Source organism: Cnephaeus nilssonii (genome assembly GCF_951640355.1).
Source record: "Cnephaeus nilssonii genome assembly, chromosome: 6".
Lineage (NCBI taxonomy): Eukaryota > Metazoa > Chordata > Mammalia > Chiroptera > Vespertilionidae > Cnephaeus > Cnephaeus nilssonii.
In genome coordinates, this window is record NC_137077.1 from 56,568,593 (window position 1) to 56,594,645 (window position 26,053).

Genomic DNA, 26,053 nt, shown 5'->3' on the forward strand with positions numbered 1-26,053 from the left:
AACAAATGGGACTACATCAAAATAAAAAGCTTTTTCACAGCAAAAGAATCCATCAAAAAAACAACAAGAAGGCCCACTGCATGGGAGAACATATTTGCAAATGGCATCACTGATAAAGGTTTAATCTCCAACATCTACAGGCAGCTTATACAACTTAATAAAAGGAAGATAAATGATCCAATAAAAAAATGGGCAACAGACCTAAATAGAATCTTTTCAAAAGAAGACAGAAGGAAGGCCAAGAGACACATGAAAACATGCTCAACGTCACTAATTATCCGAGAGATGCAAATCAAAACAACAATGCGGTACCATCTCACACCTGTCAGAATGGCTATCATCAACAAATCAACAAACGACAAGTGTTGGCGAGGATGCGGAGAAAAAGGAACCCTCGTGCACTGCTGGTGGGATTGCAGACTGGTGCAGCCACTGTGGAGAACAGTATGGAGTTTCCTCAAAAAACTGAAAATGGAACTCCCATTTGACCCAGTAATCCCACTCCTGGGAATATATCCGAAGAAACTAGAAACACCAATTAGAAAGGATATATGCACCCCTATGTTCATAGCAGCGCAATTCACCATAGCTAAGATTTGGAAACAGCCTAGGTGCCCGTCAGCAGATGACTGGATCAGAAAACTGTGGTACATCTACACAATGGAATACTATGCTGCCATAAAAAAGAAGGAATTCTCATCATTTGCAGCAACCTGGGAGGAATTGGAGAACATTATGTTAAGTGAAATAAGTCAGTCAATGAAAGAAAAATACCACATGATCTCACTCATTTATGGATAATAAAGAACATTATAAACTTGAACAAAAAGATAGATACAGAGACAGTAAAGCATCAAACAGACTGTCAAATTACAAGGGGAAGGTTAGGGAGAGGTGGGGGAGATAAGAGATCAATCAAAGGACTTGTATGCATGCATATAAGCATAACCAATGGATGCAAAACTCTGGGGGGTGGGGGCATATATGGGAGTGGGATGTGGGGAGGGCAATGGTAAGATATGTACACATATAATACCTTAATAAAAAAATTGAAGAAAAAAAAAAAAGATTGATGCTCAAACACATGGACTCTGGCATTAGGTTACCTGGTTTCAAATTACTATTATGCTAATGACACAGAGCTTGAGAGCCCATAATAGTAGGAATGATTCTACTACTAATAAGCTTATTTGGGAAAATATTTTTCTCAGTTAAAATAATTTGTAAACTTGGGCAAAAAATTTAACCTCTTCACATGATTTTGTAATATGATAACAGTTCCTTGTTGATGGGATTACATACATTGATTTATACACATGCATACACAGCCCCACATATAGCTGTGGACTGGATGTCTTATGTCCCCCACAAATTCATATGCTCAAATCCTAATTCTCATGGTGATGATATTTGGAGGTGGGGCTTTTGGGAGGTAATTTAGTCATGAAGGTGGAGCCCTCATGACTGGGATTGGCGCTTTTAAAAGAAGAGACATGGTGAGATGGTCTCCTTCTCTCCACCATGTAAAGACACAGTGAGAAGGCAGATATTTGTGAACCAGGAGGAGGGCCCTCACCAACAACCTTACCGTGCTGGCACTCCAGTCTCAGACTCCAGGCCTCTAGAGCTGTGAGAAATAAATGTTAGTTGTTGAAATCAGCCAGTTTATTGTATTCTGTTATAGCAGAGCCCAGACACAGATACACACACACACACACACACACACACACACACACACACACACACACTGAGTGGCCAGATTATTATGATCATGGGTATGGTCCGGCCAGCCTGGCCAGCCAGAGGGGACATGGGCAGTTGGCTGGCCTGCCTACTGGTCAAACTCCTGGTTGAGGAGACAATTTGCATATCAGCCTTTTATTATATAGGATATACACTGAGTGGCCCGATTATTATGCGTTCAGAAATCATAGTAATCTCTCTCTCTCTCTCTCTCTCTCTCTCTCTCTATATATATATATATATATATATATATATATATATATATACATATATATATATACACACACACACACACACACACACACACACACACACACACACACTAGAGGACTGGTGCATGAAATTTGTGCACTCCAGGTGGTCCCTTAGCCCAGCCTGCACCCTCTCACAGTCTGGGGAGCAGGCCTAAGCTGGCAGTTGGACATCCTTAGTGCTGCTGCAGGGCTTCTGGCTGAGCAGTGCTCCCCCTGTGGGAGTGCCCTGACCAGCAAGGGGCAGCTCCTGTGTTGAGCGTCTGTCCCCTGGTGGTCAGTGCACGTCATAGAGACCAGTTGTTCTGCCATTCGGTCTATTTGCATAGTAGGCATAGTAGCCTTTTATATAGGAGATATATATATCTCCTATATAATAAAAGGCTATATATATATATATATATATATATATATATATATAGAGAGAGAGAGAGAGAGAGAGAGAGAGAGAGAGAGACAGAGAGACAGAGGGATGGTCCCTCACTTACTGTGATGCAACTTGAATTTTCAACTATCATGGTGTGAAAGTGACATGCATTTAAAGTCTGCATTCTCTTTCTACCTTAGAGAGCTTCTCAGAATACTTTTCCGTTCCTGACCGCAGCCATTAAAACATGTTAACATATAGTGAAGTTCTTTCCTTTCTGAATGACACAAATGGAAAGAACCATAATGTTATTGCTTCCCAAAGAAAGTCAGCCACAGGAATTCATCCATTATCAAGATTTATTCCCCACCGACGGGGCAACTAGTCCTGGGCTATGGGTGACAGAGAGTTTAGCCAATTATGTTTTAGTCATCAATTAGACTCTTTGGAAACATGATTTTATTGTAACCCACTATGAAAATTATACAAACTGGATCATAGAATTGGTAAGGGTTAGGTTGAGCTACAATAAATTAAGCTATTGTCAGTGAAAAATAACATATGAAGGGCAAATTTGGTCTACAGCTCCACAGTGTGTATTTGAATAATGCAACATTGCTTTTTTTTTTTTTTTAATGCACTAGCACATGGTGTTGAAACATTTGGGAAGAGGAAGCCAAAATTGTTTTTAAGTGAAGATAATATTGTGAAACAAACTGGCTGCAGGGCTCCAAGAGTTTTAAATTCTCAATCACTCTTGTTGCTTGCATGGAAATACTTAGAAATTTCAGAGTTGAAATGTATAATTCATGACAAAGTGTTCTGCACACCAGCCTTCCACACATTGCTAGGGTATAGGGATATATTCACATATTTAATGAAGTCTTCTTATGTGGCAGGCAGTGCTCTAGAAACCAGAACTAAACTGTTAAACAAGCAGACATGGATCCACTCTTGTAGAGGAATAGGCAGCGAGTAGTTTATATATATGTATATAATTTAGATGTGTATATATAAACTCTGAATTTTTTATATTTGTGACACACAAACACACACACACACAATGTCCAGTTTGCATCTTGACCTATTTGATCCTTAACACTTCTGTACATGCCCTTGGGTCCAGCAAGATGCACATTTTAGCAACTTAAGCCCCTCTACGGCCATTAGATCAGGCAAAGACAGGATACACTAAGTTTAACTAAAAACGTTTACACCAAGGCCACACTCTTGATAGGCCAGAAAGAGTTACCACTAGCTCCATCATCTTGCCATTCACTTTCCCATTTCAAATTATGGTCAGCTATATTATGGAATTTAACTTGCCAGAGAAAGTTGCATATCCCAATTAATTCTTTGTATACACTATAATAGTCAATAAAATTAATCCCCTCCCATTATTAAATCAACTCAGTGCTGTTACAAATAACTTAAAGCTCCCTAGAGTAGAACTTCCCAATGGACCTTTTCTATTTATTCTTTCTCCTACAAATAATCATAAAAAATGCCAATAATGAAGCCTACACAAAATGAATTAAAAATGTAATCCCTCCACTCTTGCTGGTATGGCTCAGCTGGTTGGAGCCTCATGCTATACACCAAAAGGTAGCAAGTCCCATTCCCAGTCAGGGCACATACCAGGTGGCAGGTTTGATCCACTGTCAGGGTGTTTGCGGGAGGCAATCAATAGATGTTTCTCACATCAATATTTCTCTCTCTCTCAAATCAATAAAAAACATATCCTCCTACTCTTTTCATAGTAAAGTTGAAGTCATCAAATCTCCTTTCTCGTTTCTTCTTTGTCACATCAAACACAACCAGAAAGGCTTTATTCTAGGAGGATCCTTAGCTATTTCCCTGGATCCGAAACAGCCTGTTTAAAATCTTCTCCGCAGCTTGGGCCATTATAGTTTTCTCATTCATGTCTCAATATAAATTCACTGAAAATGCATGAGTTGCCCATTCATTAGCCTCTTCTATCAAACATCTCCATTTTTTTTTTGTTAACAGAAACTCTGTACTGTTATTCAAATCATGCAATTTATAACACAAACAGATAGGGTAGTTCTTGATTTAACAGTATTCAGAGGTTTCTTTTTACTAATTTCTTGGATCCTGATCCCATTTGGGAAAAGAAATTAGCATTTTCTATCTTGATTTTTTTCAAAACACCTCTTTGATTTTTCCCCACTATTATTCTTTGGTTTTTGCCCTAGTAGCAAAGGCAAAGCAAAGCAAAACAAAAGATTGATAAAACCCTTTCTTTTCTAGATCTATTTTTCAAAAGTTGTTATTTTAGATATTACTCCATTTTCTTCCATGTACTCCTAACCTTCTCTTAAGAATATGTCTCTAGTTTGTGTTTTTTTTTAATTCATTTTTATTTTATTATTTTGTTCTTTATTGATTAAGATATTAGATACACTGAGTGGACAGATTATTATGATCTCTGAACACATAATAATCTGAACACTCAGTGTATATCCTATATAATAAGAGGCTAATATGCAAATTGTCCCCTCTACCTGGAGTTCCACCAGCAGGCAGGCCAGCCAATCCCCTCACCCTGGCCAGGCTGGCCGGACCCCACCCATGCATGAAATCATGCACTGGGCCTCTGATATATATATATATATATATATATATATATATATATATATATATATACACACACACACACACACACACACACACACACACACACACTAAGTGGCCAGATTATTATGTGTTCAGAGATCATAATAAACTGGTCACTCAGTGTATATGTCCTTATCCCCTCATCCCCCACCCCACCCCAAACCCGTTCATGCCCTCACCCCCCTGTTGTCTGCGTCCATTGGTTAGGCTTATATGCATGCATACAAGTCCTTTGGTTGATCTCTCCAACTTCCAGTGTACTAACTGATCTATGAACAGTACATTGTTTATTTTAAACATTAGGTAATAGCTCAACCGCCTGATGTTCCTCCACAATTTCTGGCCCGACCTAATGTCTCCTTCCAGAGTACATGTCTTCGATGATACTTATAGCTTTTATAGATGTGATCAATTAATTTAGATTTTCTTCTTCAGTCCAGAAAAATGAACCACTCCCACATGACTAGGGCCAACCTTCCTCTGTTGCTGCTCAGTGATAAACTCTACTCCTCTCCTGAAGGCCAACCAAGTGGATATTTGATTCCACAACCACAATGGGATGCTTACTGAGTATCTCTGGTATTGAGGGAGAGAAAAAGAAGGGGAACAAATTGAGGAGGTAACAAAGGTCAGTGAAGTGTTAACCTTTTACTTTTCTTTCCCTCTTCTCTTCCACACCACCCAATTCCAAAGATGAGGACTTGTGATAAAAGGGCCAGGCTGAGACTTTATGATGACCACCTGGGGCTGCTGGTTTTGAGCAGAGGCATCCTAGGTTATGTTAAAAGGCCCAAACTAAGTGCATTCAATACTTAATCAGGCGCAATGGCCAATGAAACATACCAACCAATAAGATCCTTACCGTTCCTCAACAGTCATGGAACGAATGGGAAAATAAATAAGGAAGAGAATATTTCCTTTTTCTAAACGTAATAGTGCATTTTCATCTTTACTCACTCTATAACAATGGGATGTGGAACACATACAAACATATATGCAAAAAAATAAATTAGAAATATAATATTAGGCCTGGCCGGTGTGGAGCAGCAGTTGGGCATTGATCTATGAACCAGGAGGTCACGGTTCAATTCCTGGTCAGGGTACATGCCCCAGTTGGGGGCATGCAGGAGGCAGCAGATCAATGATTCTCTCTCATCATTGATGTTTCTATCTCTCCCTCTCTCTTACTCTCTGAAATCAATAGAAGTATATTAAAGAATAAATATAATGTTAGATCAATGTTTCTCTAAGTGAAACACATGGGATTCTATATTGGAATTACCTAGAGTACTTACTGAAAATATTCTGATCTCCTCACAAAACATACTGAATTTGAATTTCTATTTATAGGGGTCTCCAAAACCACAATTTTAAAAACAGATATTCCAATGATCCTTATGAATTTTATAATTCAATTCTAATTGCTTTTATATAGATAGTCATTTGATATTAAGAGGGCTGTGTGTGTGTGTTTGCTAAATATGTGGTTCCATAAATCATATTCAGTACCAACATTTTCCTCCAAGCTGTGAATTCAGAAAAATACTTCTTTTTTATGGGTTAACAAATGTTGAACACAGAGAAAAATACACATGTATGTATGCACAAGGGTTTGTGGTCAAATATATTTAGCAAACTCTGTACATGCCTCTTGTGGAGATTCCCAATTCACATTAGTATATTAAAGGCTCTGAGAGCCTAGAAAGATCTGATATTTCTCAAATCTTTCAGCAACTGTTTGTTTGATTGTTTATTATTTTTTATTTTTGTCAAAACGACAACTTCCCAAGGACAGTTTGGGAAACACTGTTCTACTCAAATATTATGAAGGATCTTAATTGTAAAATATCATGAAGATCTGTCTCTTCATTGACTTCACGTACTTCTGCACAGTTGATGCTAGTTTGAAAGGAAGTTTTTGTTTTTTTTCTCTATCTAGCTGTAAGTCTAGAAACATGCTCTCTGTGTTGAATAAACATAAATTTATACCTGCAGACATATGAACATAACTTTCACATTTTCAGTAGATATTAAAATACGTTGTTTTAACTATGCAATCTAGTAATAAGCTTAATACCTTAATATCCAGAGAGCAACCGACAGGAACACTTTTGTTCTGTACTCTAAAATTTTTATTTTTGGTGTTTGAGAATAGACTCCTTTAACAGCCACTTAAGTGTGAGAAAATATACAGCTTTAACCTACATTAAGAATTTAAAAATAGCAATGCTAGCGAATAGATTTAAATATATGTATCACCAGATATATATTTCAGACAAACTCTTCTCTCCTTTCTTTCTTAAAAACCATGGGAAAGACTATTACAGGACATTTTGTGTCCTAGTTTTAATTTTTAAGGACCATTTACTTTATTTATTTCCACATGCCAAAAAGCAATTATATATTTATATGGATTTGGCCATGAATTTCTTCTTCCACATTGATTTCTTCTTTTACTTATAATTTAGTTGTCTCCCTACATTCTGTAACTTGTTCTTAAAGGTGTGATGGCAGTGAGTAGTTCCCCACTGAGATGGGACAATGTGGAGAGAAGTAGATTTCTTCCACGATACTGAGCATAATGAGCATCATGTGGGAAACTCAGTGCCGGGATGAGTCTCACCTGGAGAGGCTAGCTCCCAGAGTTCTTATATTCTGAGGATGGTAGAGAAGACGTCCAGCTACCTAGTAAGAAATGTTTTAGGGTATTGTATCTTAGGTGGTGATTGCTGACAAGGGCCGTGCTCGTTCAGGTTGAGCACACATGCATATGCATTGCCACTTCCATCCATTCCTCAGTCCAGAGCAGGAAGTAAAAAGTGTGCTACTGTGGACATTCTAATGGGAGGAAAAGGGAGACATTGTCTCTGCAGTCGGTAGTAATGTGCTACTCTAGTCTGAGTCAAGAAAACATTGTTTTGAGGAGTGGTCGGCAGCAGTCAGCATTCTTAGAGACCCTGTGCTGCTAAGATGGGCTCGGCCTCAAAGGAGCCGCAGGCCTTCTCTGAGATCTGGATTTTATAAGCCTTCACAGATGTGACCAGCTAGTCCACTTTACCAGCACTTCATCCCACCCGTCAATAACACCACTCAAAATTTAAACTCACACTTGCATCATCAGAACAAAATAGCTTATATTTTAGGGTCTAGATGCTTTAATTATTTCCTCAAGAAATGGATGACTAAGTAAGGAGAGTCCTAAAATAATAGGCATCCAGACACAGGGGAATACTCCAGGCATTTTCTTTAGCTTCAACAACTACTCTGTCCCTCTTCTGCGTACCACTTTTGCTCATTTGTTTGCAAACATTACAATTCTTCAGTGTCTCTGAACATCAAACTGACTGTCCTTCACATACTTCACACCTTTCCTCTACTTCCAGAGGAGCATGGGGTAAACAAGAGAGAACAGGGCTTAGAAAAGTTGGTCTTGATTAAATGTGCACAATATAGTAACTGGAAACCATGCTACTTTTTCTTATCACCATTACTTAGATAAGAATTTTTAATATTAAGCATAGAATCAGATACAACTTCTTATCTATGTAATTAAATGTGACATTAACATTTGAGATAAACATAAAGTCACTTTTTTCTTACTATTTTTTTAATGAAGAGATGGCTGATATAAATATGAGCCTCATATTTATTTTATCAAGCAGATTTTTTGGGTATCAAGTAGATTTTTAAAAAAATCTGAGATGAAGCAGAGAACTTAACATTTTCTGTTGTGGAAAACTATCCTTCATAATAGAATCTATAGTTTTTCAGTTCCCACTTTTATTGTTGTTTCTTGGTATTATTAAGTACTTCAGTGCAATAAATTCTGTAATAATTACATGAACTATATTCAGTGAGATTCAGAAAAAGTATACAACAACTTGCTTAGAGTTGTAAAAAGTCAACTACTATGTAAAATGGGGATTAGAAGTCAAGCTTTTCGATATTGTGTACAAGGTATTTACTACCCAACAGGCCACCTTTTGATGTCTCTTTCAAAATGTGAGGCATATCACTAGTGGAAAAAAGTAAAAGAAAGAAGATCAATACATGAGAGGGAAAATGTAGCAACATGATAAAAGAAGACTTTAATGAAGAACATAGATTAAAAAGCAGTTAGATAATATTGTTTTTCTAATGTTATGTAACAAACAACCCCCAGATCTTAGTTGCTCCCAACAAGTTAATATCTCTCACAGTGGGCTGATTGGGTTCATATCTCTCATATAGTTGCAGGAAGGTTGCTGCAAGTGTTATCTGGAAGGACCACTTAGGATGGATATCCAAGATGGGTCCTTTACTCACAAGGCTGGTCCACAGCTGATGTGAGAACAGACTGGATGTCTTTTGCTTTCTGTATAGCTTCTCAACCCGACATGCTTGGACCTCCTCACACCACAGCAGCCTCACTGTAGTTGAGCTACTTACATGGCTCTGGCTTCTCCAATGCAAGTGTTCTAATACACCTAGGTTGAAGCCTTGGGTTCTTAACATCTAGCCTTGGGAGTCACACATCCTCCCTCCTGCCACATTCTACTCATTAAAAGAAGCTCACAGGAAGGTGGAGTTCATGGGAAGGGCCATCTTTGGAGACTAGCTATCACAGTTAGTACCAGTGCTTCTCTTACAGAAATCTCTCACATCTTTTCCCTAAAGTATACGTTATGTAAAATATTCATGTATCCTGGAAGAAACTGAAGCTCAGGTGGGAGAAAAGTCTTTCTGCTCACAACAATAAAAATCAGTAATTGTATCTTACTATTTTTAGACAATCAAGATGTCCCAATATTTTAATAAGTAATCAAAACAGAAATCTAAAAATACAAAGTAGTGTAGGGAAATTATGTCTCATTTGAAACAATACATAGGAATTAACTTGATTGAATAGAGAGAAGTCTTCCAAAATGTATGTAAGACAAGAATTTTTAAATTTCATATTTAAAAATTTTAAAAATGATAGTATGTGAAACTAGATAAAAAACTTTTGGTTTCTTATTATATTTCTTTTTCTGTTATTTCATTGGGAAAATTGTGATGGGAGTTTGCAGTGACATATTTCACCATATACTTAATAAGAATGCTTTCATTTGAAATATTTTTCATTTTTTTTGTCAGGTAGAGATGATATGGGTAGTAATGTTTTTATTAAACTGAAGTACTAAAAGCAAAACTAGAGATAGCCCATCTTGAACTTCCCATAGGTAACCCTAGAACATGTACATAATGACAGAAACTATTCAAAACTGTCTGTTAGCTCTCAGTTATTTCTGCTCTGTGAATTCTTTAGCAAGGGGCATGTTACCACTGTGAGGAGACTGCGTGCTCCGTTGTTGTGAAATGTGTAGTGCATAAATGGAGACGAGGGTCTGTGGGCACAGCAGCTACATTTGACCATTAGGTTTGCAATGGGAGAACTCCCATCTGAAAACTCGGTGTACTTGGAGAGGAAGAATGCTTTATTTTGCAATATAACATTGAAATATGTCAAGCACATGCACTGAGACTCGCTGGGCTGATATGCGTTCTGAGAATATAAGAAACAAATTGCTAAGGCTCAGGAACATGCCCATTCTATGAATAGAGATTGACTTTGCTGCCAAGGGAAGCCACTTGCTTGGGTTTTAGGTGACACGTTCCCACTCTTTATTTTACCAAGAAAAAGGTTTGGAAAGCAAACTACTTGAAATGTTTTCCCAGAGGTTTCCAAGGAAAATAAAACCTATCAAGCATCACATTTATTTTAGACATAGTTTCTCTCTGCCTCAGGAAATTCAGCTCTAATGTCATTGGAAGCACCTGTCATCTTCTTTCACCTTTCACTGTCAGGCTATCTGTGCCTTTAAGGTAGGTCACCTTTCTTTGGCATTCTGCTTCGTTATAAGTTTGGGAGCTGAATTTCTTATTCCAAATGAGCTGTCTGTGGAATTGGAGGCTTCTTCCCTTGCCTCCATTGGCTCCACCCAACGTTTCCCATTGCATGGTCACTCTCAATCATATATTTATCCAAGAAAACATTTCCATATTATGTGATATAAGCACTTCCTTTTTAAATATTGTACATTTGTATTTTATTAAACTATTCTTTCTTGAACTCCCACTATGAAGAAGAAACCGGGGTAAAGGAGTCAGGGAGCTAGACTTACCCTTGCCGCCCCTGAGTGAGGTTGGGGAAAACAATGCCAGGAAGAAGGCAAGGGGGTTTCTGCATAAACAGAACAGAACTAAGGTCCGGTAATGCTCTGTTAAAAATAACACTGGTGGGGGTGTCCCCATGACATATGTAGAAACGGCTTCCCACTATCCTTGAGAATCTGAGCCCAAGTCCTGTAAGAGAAAATAAATGCATTGTTTTTGTAATTTTTGTATCTCCCCCACCCCCACCTCCAGATGTTTCCTACCTGGCTTAGGAGAAAATGACCTTTTTTGGATTCAGTAAGCAAGGTTGAGCCTGGCCAATATGTTTTTGTTTTATTATTCTAGAAACATTTCCTAGAGCCTCTCAAGGTTAATCAAGTACACTGGCGGCTTCTATGGGGGTTGCAAAATCTAATTATTATTCCTTGTGGTTACCATGGCAGCTTCCTCAACCCTACGTTTAGAACTCCTTCTGAGAGGGTGGACAAGTTCCACAGCCATGTGCATGTGGAGAGCGTCACTCTGCCTCTGGTCAGATTCTGAAGGGTAAGAGCGGGAGAGGAAAGAGCCCCTTTGGTTTCAATGACCACTGAGATCTGAGCTTTCTTTTATTCTAACTACGTTTTGTTGATTACACAAAAGGCAATGGTTTAATATGCACATTATGTGCAATAGAGTGTCCAGATGAAGTAGAAAAGATTCTATTTGGAAGGGGTGAGGGATAAGGGGAAAATTATTACCCCCTTGCTTTGCCTTGAGAGCAGGGATAGATATTCACATTGATCATATATCTTCAGAGAAGAATGAGTGGGACATCACCTTTATGCTTATATTTATAGATAAAAGGGTAAGGAGATAATTTGATGGTAACCATTTATACTCTGACTAGTTTAGCAAATGTAGGCCAATGAGATTCTAACAATACAGTAATTCCAAAAGAAGATAGAGACCAGGCTAGTGACCTAGTAGTTTTAAAAAGAGGATCAAAGGTTTTGTTGAAGAATTGCTTATGTAGCAGGGTGAGGCTGATGCTTTGACCACCACAGAATGTTTACATTTTTAGGAAAAATGTCTAAGACTGGGGGACACAACTAAAAACCAACTTATACTTTTTGTGCCCCATGAAAGAAACAGAGGCCTGGACCACTCAGTTCAACTTGCCATGATTATTTTAACTAAGAGTAGAATTATGTAAGAATGTGACTGAACAGCAGCAATTCTAGGATGTGGGGTTATGTATTGAATTTTCTGGGGTGAAGGTATGGCAGACATTACTGGTTGCCTACCCCAAAGCCATTCATCAACTCTTTATACCTTGCAGCCTTCCTAACTTATAGTCTGTAAAGTTAGGTCTTTTTCACTGCAGAGGTGGATATATAATCTAGCCCTCAACATCGATGTGTGAGGGGAAATTTCATAAGGGAAGTTTTTGGAAAAGATAATTTCTAGTTGTTCTTCTTCCCAGCCTTAGATGTGTACATGATGATTTCTGGAGGTTTGGTAGTCATTTTATTTCTGGGAAAGAGGAGGTGGTAACATGCATGTGGATGTTCCCCAAACCTTATCAATAATTCAGAATGAAAAGAAAGCATGACCTTTACTAAGCCAACTGAGTAGTTTCCTGCCTCCAGACTTCAGTTTTACTGAGTAAGAAATGCCCTCCTGGTTTAAATAGCTGCTATTTGGATGGTAATACTTGTAGTCAAAATCATTTCTTACTGATAAAGTATATGCCTGTTCGAGGCATTGGGTGAACGGCAAAATACATGTGAACATAAAGTTATCACAAATGTGGGAACCGGGTTTTTAATTTCCTGTATCTTCTCAAAACTCTTTCACTCAAATATTTATTTGGTTAACAGATTAATTATCAGAAGTAGACAGGGTTAGTGTTCTGATTACAGCCTTATAAATGAGGAAACTGGAACACAGAGGTAAAGGGACTTTATCTAAAGCAACAAAACCTGTGATAGCAGACCTGAGGCCTGAACTAAGTTCTTTGATTCTTTGTCTAAGCACCTCCCGGTTACGTTGCAAGTTAAAAAAAAAAAAAAAAGGCTTTGTATCACAGAAACTGGATGACAAATGATGCTGATTTTCTGTTATGTTTCAAACTAGGGTCAGCAATACACTAAAGAAAGCATTTCCACCTAGGCTTTCTCCATGTTCTTTATAGAAGGGAATTCATGCAATTACCCCAGAGAACTACTCTGCTAACAACCACCTAGATCCTGGCTGCGGTAAATGTGTTTACTGAGTCAGAAATCTCAAACTAAATAGTTTCTAAAAGGAACTAGAGAATGTTGTAGCAGAACCATTATAGCTCTAGTTTTCCTGTTTCTTTCAATTCAGACCCCACCACAGAGTCACACTCCCTCCTGGGAATTCATGGTTTACAAAGAGAAAGTCCATCCAGTTTATAGCTACTTGGCAGAAATGCAACAAATGGAAAAGTTTACACATCAATCCTATAAACCCTTAAATGAGCTAATAACTTTTGTAGAAGTCTTTTCATTTCTATATAGAAGAATCAAGTATGTGTTTTTTTAAATGGCCTTAGAAATAACAAAAATTTAATATGTATCTATCAATAATAACTTTAAATGTGAATGGCTTAAATGCTACAATCAGAAAACATAGGGTAGAGTTCCAAATGGCAGTGGAGTAAGTGGAAGCTACACTGATATGCTCCCAGGACCAAACTGGAATTACAACTAAAATACAGAAACACCATCCCGAATAATCAACTGGAGACTAGCTGGAGAGAACCCTGATAACCAAGGATGGAAAGTGGAGAATGCATAGAGACTGGTAGGAAATGCGGAGGTGTGAAAGGGCTGGCTGGGCTGGCACAGATAGCAGCCGAAGGTCCAGAGAAATCTCAGCTGGGGGCGGGGGGAAGGGTTCCCACTGAGAACTCTGAAGTCTAAACCCCAAACTGGGTTACCCAGTCCAGAGCACCAGAACTGAGAAAAGTGCCATAAAACATCTGGCTGTGAAAAGCATCAGCGTTGCTGTCTGCCAGAGAGAGAGAGATGGCTGGAAATGCAGGTACCCTCTTAAAGGGCCAACACACAAAATTTCTTGTGCAGCCAACTGAATTTAGCAATATATTAAAAAGATCATACACCATGATCAAGTGGGATTTATTCCTGGGATGCAAGATCATACACCATGAGCAAATGGGATTTATTCCTGGGATGCAAGGATTTATTACAGAGATGTCTGCTTTCACAACTCATACTCAACACAGTACTGGAAGTCCTAGCCACAGCAATCAGACAACAAGATAAAAATAAAAGGCAACCAAATTGGAAAGGAAGAAGTAAAACTGTCATTATTCACAGATGATATGATACTGTATATAGAGAGCCCAAAGATTCCATGAAAAAACTACTAGAACTGATAAATGAATTTAGTAAAGTAGCAAGATACAAAATTAATATTCAGAAATTGGTGGTTTTTTTATATACCAATAATGAACTATCAGAAAGGGGAACTAAAAAAATTCTCATTTACAATTGCATTTAAAAAGTAGCTAGGAATAAATATAATCTAGGTTAAAAAAATACCTCTACTCAGAAAATAATAAGACACTGAAGAAAGAAATTGAGGAAGATACAAATAAGTGGAAGCATATACCATGTTCAGGAATAGAAAGAATTAACATCACTGAAAATCCCATTGTACCCAAAGCAATCTATAGATTCAACATAACTCATATTAAAATACAAATTGTGTATTTCACAGAACTAGAACAAATATTCCAAATAACTACATGGAACCACAGAAGACCCTGAGTAGTCTCAGCATTCCTGAGAAAGAAGAACAAAGTTGGAGGAATCATGGTACCTGATATCAAACTATTATACAAGGACATAGTAATCAAAAGAGCATGGTCCTGGCATAAAAACAAGCATATAGATCAATGTAACGAAATGGAGAGCCCAGAAATAAACCCATGTCTTCATGGTCAGTTAATATTTGACAAAGGAGGAAAAAAACATACCACGGTGTATGGTAAAGATAGTCTATTCAATAAATAGTATGGGGAAATTGGACAGATACAAGCAAGAAAGTGAAACTAGACCACCGCCTTACACCATACACAAGAATAAACTCAAAATGAATTAAAGACATAAATGTAAGACTAAATCATAAAAATCCTAGAAGAAAACATAAGCAGTAAAATCTCAGACATTTCTTATAGCAATATATTTTTTCTGATATATGTCCTTGGGCAAGGGAAACAAAAGAAAAAATAAACAGGATGACATCAAATTAAAAAAAAAATATGCACAGCAAAGGAAACCATCAACAAAATGGAAAGACAAACCAGTGAATGGAAGAACATATTTGTCAATGATACATGTATTCAATAAGGGATTAATCTCCAAAATTTAGAAAGAATTTCTAAAACTCAACACTAAAAAAAAAACTATCCAATTTTAAAAAGGGCAAAGGACCTGAATAGACGCTTCTCCAAAGAGGAAATACAGATGGCCAATAGACATGAGTCACTAATCATCAGAGAAATGCAAATTAAAACCACAATGAGATATCATCTGTCAGAATAACCATCCTATATAATAAAAGCCTACTATGCAAATTGACCGAATGGCAGAAAAACTGGTTGCTATGACATGCATGACCACCAGGGGGCAGACGCTCAACACAGGAGCTGCCCCCAGCCCACAGGCCCCAGGCCAGTCAAGGCGGGTGCCAGCGGGGGCCCCCTGATCGCCCCGCTTGTTGCCCCACAGATCGGCCCTGATCACTGACCAGGCCTAGGGACCCTACCCATGCACGAATTTCATGCACCGGGCCTCTAGTCATTAATAAATCAACAAACAAGTGCTGGTGAGGATCCAGTGAAAAAGAAACCCTTGTGTATTGTTGGTGGGAATTCAGATTGGTATAGCCACTGTGGAAAGCAGTATGGAGGTTCCTCAAAAAATAAAAAAATGCAACTGCCTTATTACCCAGTAATTCCACTTCTGAAAATACATCTGAAGAAACTGAAACACTGATTTGAAAGAATATATGCACATTGCAGTGTTATTTACAATAGCTAATATTTAAGAAGCAACTCTAGTGCCCATCAGTAGATGAGTGGATAAAAAAATAAAATGCTGTGGTAAACAATGGAATACTACTCAGCCATAAAAAGGAAATCTTACCTTTTGCAACAGCATTGATGGACCTAGAAGGTATTATTCTGAGTGAAATAAGCCAGTCCGAAAAAGACAAATAACATATATATTCACTTATATGTGGAATCTAATGAACAAAACAAAATAAAACAGATTCATAAATACAGAAAACAGACTGACAGCTGTTAGAGGAGAGGAGGTTGGGGGTCTTAAGCAAAGGTGAAGGATTAAGCAAGAACAAAACTCATAGACACAGACAACAGTATGATAATTATCAAAAGAAAAGGTGTGTGGATAGTGGTAGAAGAGGGTAAAGGGGTGATAAATGGTGATGGGAGGAGACTTGACTTTGGGTAGTAACACACAATACACTATATAGATGATGTATTATAGACTTGTACCTCTAAAACCTATATAATTTTATTAATCAATGCCCTCCAATAAAGTCAATGAAATAAAAATAAATAAATAACAAAACTTAAATGCTTTTCTTTTATCCTGGTAATTTATTTTATTTTGTGATTATCCTTTTATAAAGCAGAAAAGGGTATTAAGTGTGCTTTTGAAACGAATGTAATAGTTCAATGAAATAATCCACAACCATAAACATTCCATATTTTACCTCACAAATGCATCAGTAATGTTGAGGATAGAACCAGAGGCAGCAAAAATTCTGAAATAAACAGACCCCTATGATGACTTGTACTTGGCAGGTGTCTATTTACTGAAAAATTTATCATTTCAGATAATTTGAAAAAAAGTTTTCTTAGATCCTACTTGGTGTTCCTATAGATTGATTTTTTTGGAGCGGGAGGCTGGATTACGGGAATATTTTCAGTATATCCAAACATATTTGATATGTTATTTTTGCTACACAGTTTACCACATACAAGCCATGAGATTCATGATACAATATACATTGGGATATTATAGGGGCAATTTATGTTTTTGTTTTTGTTTTATTTTTTGTTTTTCAGACTGAGTAGAAGTATCAGAGAGGCTAAAATGATTTTTTTCCTAATAGACACCATTATAATTTTGTGGTTATAGAACATGGTACAGCTTAATCAGTATAGTTCAAGCACAATAGTCTGAGCCATGACCAGTTGCAGTCTCTATTACCCAGTGATTCCCAAAGTGATGAGATAATGTGGAGAAGATGCTGGAACATAGGAATGAGCAAGACCAATAGTTGGGATTAAATAAAGTTATGAATTAAGAGAGAAAAGGGAAAGGCTTAAGAATATAAGTAAAATATTTAAAAAATGGAGAGGAAACCCAGCAATAAGCAAAAATTATATTTTTGCATTGTGTGCTAATTAGCCACATGATGATTATTTTTTTCCAATCATACATACAACAGAAGTGCAAGGACAATCTATCCTTGCACTTCTGTTGTATGTCCCTGTTAGTTCAATACATCTTTTAATATTTTTAACTATTTAGAAAAATGCTCACTCTTTAAGTCATTTATTGCTTAATTGCTTGATTCATTCATTCTTTATTTATTCAACCAGATATTTGTTAAATGTTTATTGCATTATTTTAATAGAATTAAGTTAACTCTTAGAAATACAGATAGACACAAGTCACTTTCCTGATTGGGAGGAGAGGGCGCACACAGAATATCGGATAAAGAATTAGAAATACCTTTAGAGGTATTCTGATACAGTATATGCAAGACACAAAGGGAGAATGTTAATGCCCAGCATCTCATCACCTCCACTGCTACCTCCTTGGTCAGATCCACATCCTCTTGGCTAGATTGTTGCAGGAACCTCCTCACTAATGTCACTGCGTCTACCTTTGTCCTGCTGCAGTCCATTCTCAGGAGAGCAGTCAGATTAATCCTCCTGAAATATAAGCCAGCTCTTATCAGCCCTGTGCTCATTGATGGCTCCTGCTTTCACTCAAAGTAAAAGCCATGGTTCTTCAAGTGGTTTGTGAGGCCCCATAGGCCAGGGTCCCATCTCCTGTTTATCTCCTCCTACTCTCCTCCTCGCCAACTGCACCCATCCACCCTGTAAGGCCTTTGCTCTAACAGCTCCCTCTGTTACAAAGGTTATCTACTTCACTTTCACTTTCTCTTTTCAGGTATCTTCTTAAATCCCACTCTCTCAATGAGGCTACACTGATAACCCAATTTACTATTGCAAACTGCCCCTTTCTACACATATTCCCTATTTCTCTTATGCTGCTCAATTTTTTAAATTTTCCCCACTTAACATGCTGCGTAATTTATTTACTTATTCTGACTGTTGATAATGGTTTTTTTATTTCTCCCCAGAGTGGAAGCTGCATAGAGCAGGGACTCTCTTTTTTGTTCACGAGAATATTCCAGCACGGAAAAGGTATGGTAGGTACGCAGTAAAATGTTTTTGGATATGAAAAGTAAGAGGTTTATTCTGCCTGAGGGATAGGTGGGGAGGAGATTAAGAAAAGGTAGTCTGAGCAAAATATCAGACATTTGTCATAGTAATACCTTTACCAATACAGCTCCTAAGGAGAAAATAAGCAAATGGGACTACATCAAAGTAAAAAACTTCTGCACAGCAAACAACAACAACAACAACAAAACAAACAAACAAACAAACAAACAAAAAATCAACAAAACAACAAGAAAGCCCACTGCATAGGAGAACATATTTGTCAATGTTATATCTGATAAGGGCCTAATCTCCAAAATTTATAGGAAACTCATATATCTTAACAAAAGGAAAATAAACAATCAATCAAAAAAGGGGCAACGGACCTAAATAGATACTTCTCGAAAGAGTACAAAAGGAAGGCCAAGAGACATATGAAAACATGCTCAAAGTCACTAATCATCCGAGAGATGAAAATCAAAATGACAATGAGATACCATCTCACACCTGTCAGAATGGCAGTCATCAACAAATCAACAGATGACAAGTGCTGGCGAGGATGTGGAGAAAAATGAACCCTCGTGCATTGCTGGTGGGAATGCAGACTGATGCAGCCACTGTGGGAAACAGTATGGAGTTTCCTCAAAAAATTAAAAATGGAACTCCCATTTGACCCAGTAATCCCACTTCAAGGAATATATCCCAAGAAACTAGAAACACCAATCAGAAAGGATATATGCACCCCTATGTTCATAGCAGCACAATTTACAATAGCCAAGATTTGGAAACAACCTAAGTGCCCATCAGCAGATGAGTGGATTAAAAAACAGTAGTACATCTACACAATGGAATACTACGCTGCTGTAAAAAGGAAATAACTCTTACCGTTTGCAACAGCATGGATGGACCTAGAGAGCATTATGCTAAGCGAAATAAGCCAGTTGGAGAAAGAAAAATATCACATGATCTCACTCATTTGTGGAATATAATGAACAACATAAAGTGATGAACAAAAATAGATCCAGAGACAGAGAAGCATCGAACAGACTGTCCAACCTCAGAGGGAAGGAAGGGGAGCGGGGTAAGAGATCATCCAAAGGACTTGTATGCATGCATATAAGCATAACCAATGGACACAGATACTCGGGGTATGGGGGCATGTGCTGGGGGGTGGGGTGGCCAATGGGGGAAAAAGGAGACATCCGTAATACTTTAAACAATAAAGAATTAAAAAAAGAAAAGGTAGCCCAAATTAACGACTCAGAGTATTTAGACTGGTACTATCAGTAGCTGTCTGGTAGTCGTTCGCAAGGGAAAAAACCTCCCAGGCAGAGAAAGATGTCTGAGCACAGAAGAGGCTGGAGGTAAGTATGTGGAGCTGTGCAAATCTGCTTATTGTCCTAGGTCAGTGGTCAGAAAACTATGGCTTGTTGGCCAAATTCAGAGGACACTCCTTTTTTTGTAAATAAAGTTTTACTGGAACACAACTATGCCCATTTGTTTAGGCATTATCTATGGCTACTTTCCCACCATGGCAGACAAACTGAGTGGTTGCAACAGAGGATAAGTAGCCCACAAAAGCATTATTATCTGACTTTTTAAGAAAAAGTTTGCTGACCCCTGTCCTAGGAAATAAGGAATAAGGTGAAGGCTTTAGGCTGGAAAACACCATGCTCAGAATCAAGATGTGGAAAAATCATTTTCTAGGCAACTCAGTTTTCCTGGTTAGTCTTTTTCTCAGACTATTTCATTTGTTTCCTTCTTTTTGCTTGTATTATTTTTGTTTTTATCAATTCTAAAAAGAAAATTTCACCTTGCACAATATATTTGATCTCTGTTTTATCTTTAACCAGAGTCTCCTTGGTCTTTGCGGATCTTCCTTGTAAATATAGCAGTTTCTGCTAATGACTAAATGGGTGATGCTTTGCAATACATGTAAAATTCATCAAAGAGTAAGCTATGATGTGAGATGTTTCTAATTAAAACTCAAAATACCATATGGCTTCCAACATAGTTCAGTTAGTTTTCTATGTCATGCTTTGGGTTTGGTTGACTTTCCAATCTTATTTTTATCTTCTTTGGAAGAAACTGGATAAAAACAGTATATGTGGAGACTAAGTTAATTTCCGGGGTGGGCCAAACACAGCTTAATAATGTAAAATGTCTGTTAGAGAGTGAGCTGAAATCATCACACTAATTTTATTTATAAAATTCAAACTGGCAAGAGACTATAAAACACTAACGATAGTCAGTTGCCTAATTAGCTCTGCAACACAGTCTTTCCACTTCGTTGAATCACAATGAGCCATAGTTGCCAACGTGGGGCAGCAGGAAGCTTCCTGTTAAAAATCTGTTTTAAGGTGTGGGGTGGATTTAATGATAGAGGTAGCCTAGTATGTGTAGGTTTCTTCTACAAATGAGAACATGCAAGTGATAACTAGAAATTTAAACTATATTAAACATATAAAAAGTCTGTATTTTTTTCTAAAACAATGAGCAAATCCAATAATGATCTGAACATGTTTCTCAATAAACACTAACATATTGTTAAAAAGACACTTTTGTTTTCTGAAAAAAGAGGTTTTATTTATTAACCATTTGTCTAATTTTTTACCCAAACTGTTTACTTTGGGTGTATTTATTTATGACTTTGAGAAATAAAAAAAAAAAGAAATCTCTTTTAACCATGTAATTTCTAAAATTTTTATGATCATTTGTTGAATTTTCTATCTCTGTACTATTCAGTTTCAATTACAGGATAACCTAAACCATGAAAGACGTAATTATGTTGCTGATTTTAAACTTTACAACCCAGATATACTTACCACCCTCTGCTATCAGAGGCATCCTGCTGTGGTCTGAAAAATCTGAAACTACCCAGGAGAAAAAGGGGAATTAGGCTGAGAGGAGGAGCCCACAGTCTGAATGGCCTGAGATTTTCCAGATCAGCACTTCTTGAAATAGGTGACACAAGAATATGGCACATCAGGGAAATCCCTTTGGGAAATGCTCAGAAGTCCCATCACAAAGCCAGGTGAGCCAGGCAGTTGGACACTAGTAGCCTGGGTGATGTGATTGGAAAGAAGAATCTGAGGCCTCTTTTCAACACACAGTGGCTGTAAGTTCAGGCACATATAGTAGATGTTAGATGGAACCATTAGCAGTTAAATACCATATAGATACTCTCTGACTGTTCTTTGTGAATGAATTGAGAAACATGGGCCTTTAAATTGCTACCTCAGGAGGACAAAGTGAGATATGCTTACATACTTGCTTTTGCAGCCCTTTCAAACGAATGCCCTTGAAAACTGACACTGGGATTGAATACAGGTTGCAATCGATGGGAGTATGTTATTCTACCTAATTGTTCATAGATTCTGGTTATTAACATTACAGAGAACATTTTAAAAAATGGTTTACTGTACTTTATAAAAATTTAGCATCCTCATATATTTGATAATCAATAAAGGAACTCTAGCAAGGCCTATGACTCTCAAGGAATTAGCACGTTATTCTCAAGGTGTCTAGGAGAACAAGCCATCCTTAGCAGAAGCCACGGTTTCCAAGTGAATGCATCATGCTACCTTGATTCTTCTTTCATTCAAGCAAGTTTCCTTTTTAGAGTAACAAATAAATTACCTACACGATTTTTACTTTATTGACCCATAGAGTTCAGTCTACTTCATTTTTATTAAATAACTCAAGAAACCACTTGTTCTGACATATATTTTCAAACATCAGTGGAAGAGTAGAATTGTACCAGAGTTTCAAGTAATTTCATTACTCAGTTTGCAATTATTCTAATAATACTTCTGCTGCTTCAGAAATTCACTCTCCAGATGAAACTTCAAAATGAATAAAAACAATTCTCACTCTTAGATGTGAATTTGAGTTAACTATTGAAAATGAAAATAGCATTTATTTTTATCACACCATACCTGCTAAGACAGTGATTGGATTATGTATTTAGAGCAAAACACCCCAAAGAAACCACTCTTTCTTTTATAATACACTTCTTAGATTCCTAGAAACATCTTATGTGACATTTTCAAACTTTTCACCTTATGTTCTGGCAGGTTTTGCAGTGGAGAATTACAAGCTTTGAAGTTTACAAACTTTTCTGTCAGTTACAGAGTTTGAAGCCTAAAGATAATTACTAAATCAATCAAGGCTTGCTTTCCACATCTTTGAAATGGGAAAGTAGCAGTTAAATTATAGGACTACTGTGAAGAACAATTCAGATAATGAATTCAAAGCTCTTGCAGCACAGTATGTACACAAAATAACCTTACAATTATTATATTAGTAGTGGCCCGGTGCACAAAATTCATGCATGGGGGTGGGGGGGAGGGGATGGGGTGTCCCTCAGCCTGGCCTGCACCCTCTCCAATCTGACACCCCTCAGGGGATGTCCATCAGTCAGACATCCCTCTCACAATCCAGGACTGCTGGCTCCTAACTGCTCACCTGCCTGCCGGCCTGCTCGCCCCCAACTGCCTCCCCCCTGTCCCACCGGCCTGATCACCCCCAACTGCCCTTCCCTCCTGGCCTGATCACCCCTAACTGCCTCTGCCTCATCCTTACCACCATGGCTTTGTCTGGAAGGACATCTGGCAGGTCTCCCGGAAGGTCTCCTGGTCTAATTAGCATATAACCCTTTTATTAGTATAGATCAGGGGTCCTCAAACTTTTTAAACAGGGGGCCAGTTCACTGTCCCTCAGACCGTTGGGGGGCCGGACTATAGTTTAAAAAAAACTATGAACAAATTCCTATGCACACTGCACATATCTTATTTTGAAGTAAAAAAACAAAACAGCAAAAACACCCGCATGTGGCCCGCAGGCCGTAGTTTGAGGACGCCTGGTATAGATGATCATTATCAAATTGAAATATATACAGTAATCTACTAAATGATTTATTAGCAGTATGTACTCCCATTATTTTAGCATTGTTGAGTCTTTCTGTCATTGTTAACACAGTGGAAAATTTCTTGTCTACTCAGCTTAGTTCTATACACACACATACACACACACACATACACACATGATCCCTAGTATTTCCCTTTTTCTTTAATGTCAGACATATTGCTCAATGCACAACATAATATTTTATTCCTGTTCATAATATAATCTATTTCATCATGCCCTATGCTATCAGCTTTTAACACAATTTATTTTAAGGAAGTCTTTCTATTTCATATGCTTTTATTTGGTGGCTTTCCAAGTTCCTCTCTTCCTTTTTAGCAATTGAACCCTCCTCCATCCCGTTTCAAGCAAACCATTACACAGAACTTTGATATATAATACTGATGCAAACTGAGCTTTTAGTAAAGCTGAAGTAATGGATCTAGGGATTCTTATTCACTTTCCCTCCTTCCTGCCTGCACATCTGACCCCAACATATCCCTGAGTCATTCTGGACACACTAGGCACAACAGAAAACTATTTGAAAACTGCCATTTTAATTAGCCCGTTGGGTACCTTTCCCCTGTATTGTGCTAACATAGTAATACAAACTCTACCCAATATAGTAACACAACATTCAGGAAATAACACAACATTAAGGAAATAACAACACCAAATGTCACTTTTACTAGTGCATTCAATGTGCCAGCATTTTTAATCTATCCATGTTCATCATAGGATCCACATATCTTTCTGTTTAGTTACTTGTCTGCTCTTACCTATATACTAGAGGACCAGTGCACGAAATTCGTGCACTCAGGGGTGGGGTCCCTCAGCCTGGATTGTGAGAGGATGCAGGCCAGGCCTAGGGACCCCACCGGTGCACGATCGGGGCCAGGGAAAGACACAGGAGGTTGGTTAACTGGAGAGGGACTGTGGTAGGGCTCCAAGGCATCTCCAGCTCATCTCGCTCAGTCCCAATTGGCTGGACCCCAGCAGCACTGGTCGGAGCGTCTGGCCCCTGGTGGTCAGTGTACGTCATAGTGACTGGTTGACCAATTGACTGTCTGCCCCCTAGTGATCAGTGCACATCATAGCGAGCAGTTGAGTGGCCTTAGCATATCATTAGCATATTATGCTTTGATTGGTTGAATGGTCAACTGGACAACTGGACACTTAGCATATTAGGCTTTTATTATATAGGATATAAAAGCCTAAGCAACTGTTACGACCCAACAACTGGAACAACTGGTTGACTGGTTGCTATGATGTGCACTGATCACCAGAGGCAGACACTCAATGCAGGAGCTGCCCCCTGGTGGTCAGTGCGCTCTCATAGCAGGAGCACTGCTCAGCCAGAAGCTGGGCTCATGGCTGGCAAGTGCAACTGCGCCTGGCACTGGCTGGGGCTCCTCCCGGTCACCTGCCACTTCGGCACTGCCACATCCCCTGAGAGGTCCCAGATTCCGAGAGGGCGCAGGCCAGGCTGAGGGACCCCACCCATGCACAAATTTATGCATTGGGCCTCTAGTATGTGAATAATAATCCTGGCTTCCACGTGTGCAATTTGAACTTTTTTGGTTGATCTTGATCATGTTTCTATAAAGCCATTTTTCTAGCTTTTTAAGGTCATGTTGAGCATCAGTTCTACATTTTCTACAATGCTTTCCTACATGCAGACTATCTGCCTTTTTGTGACCATCAGGATAAATTTGATCTTATGCCAGTTGACCCCTAAAACTACCAAAATCACCGGGTTGGTCATACTTCCCTATAACTTTTGTTTACTGTGTTTTCTACACACTTAAATTTTTATCATGGTAATTAAATGCAAATGACTGGAGGCTCTCCTTCCTATCAGGAGAGGAACACAACTCTCACATCAGAGAAAATACACTTCTCCTTTGCTGCCCATTCACCTTAAAATTATATTCAAGCTAGGGACTTACTCTCTATCAAGAAAAAGGGAAAGCATTGAGATTCATACAGTGTTTAAAATGAAAACAAACACACATGCCATCAATTTACTCTATCAGTTTTGATTGCTAGAACATCCTCCTTGGGAAACCTTAATTACAAATTTTGCATTTTGGAAAGGCATAAAGGCGTTGTTCATACTTCTAGTAGCGGCAAATATAAAGTTGTTTCAAATGAGCAAAATTTAGGTTTCTGTCTCTGTACCTTATTAGCATTAGCAAGTTCCAGTCTCATAGCAACCCAGATCTGATGATGAACACCTGCCAGCCCAGATGGTTTAGGGAGGAAATTTTCAGCTAAATGAAATAAAGTTCTGTTGTTGAGCTGTCCAAGGCGTTATTTAACAGGGAGGCTGTAAGAACTCTGAAATGCTATTTTTGTGGAATCTTAACAAACAAGTATCTTCAAGTTGTCATGTTCAATTGCCATCACTTCTAATGTCTAATGCCCCTACTTTTTAAATTTGTGAAAATAATATGTAGTTATTATGTCTTTATACCTGTTACAAATAGATTGGAT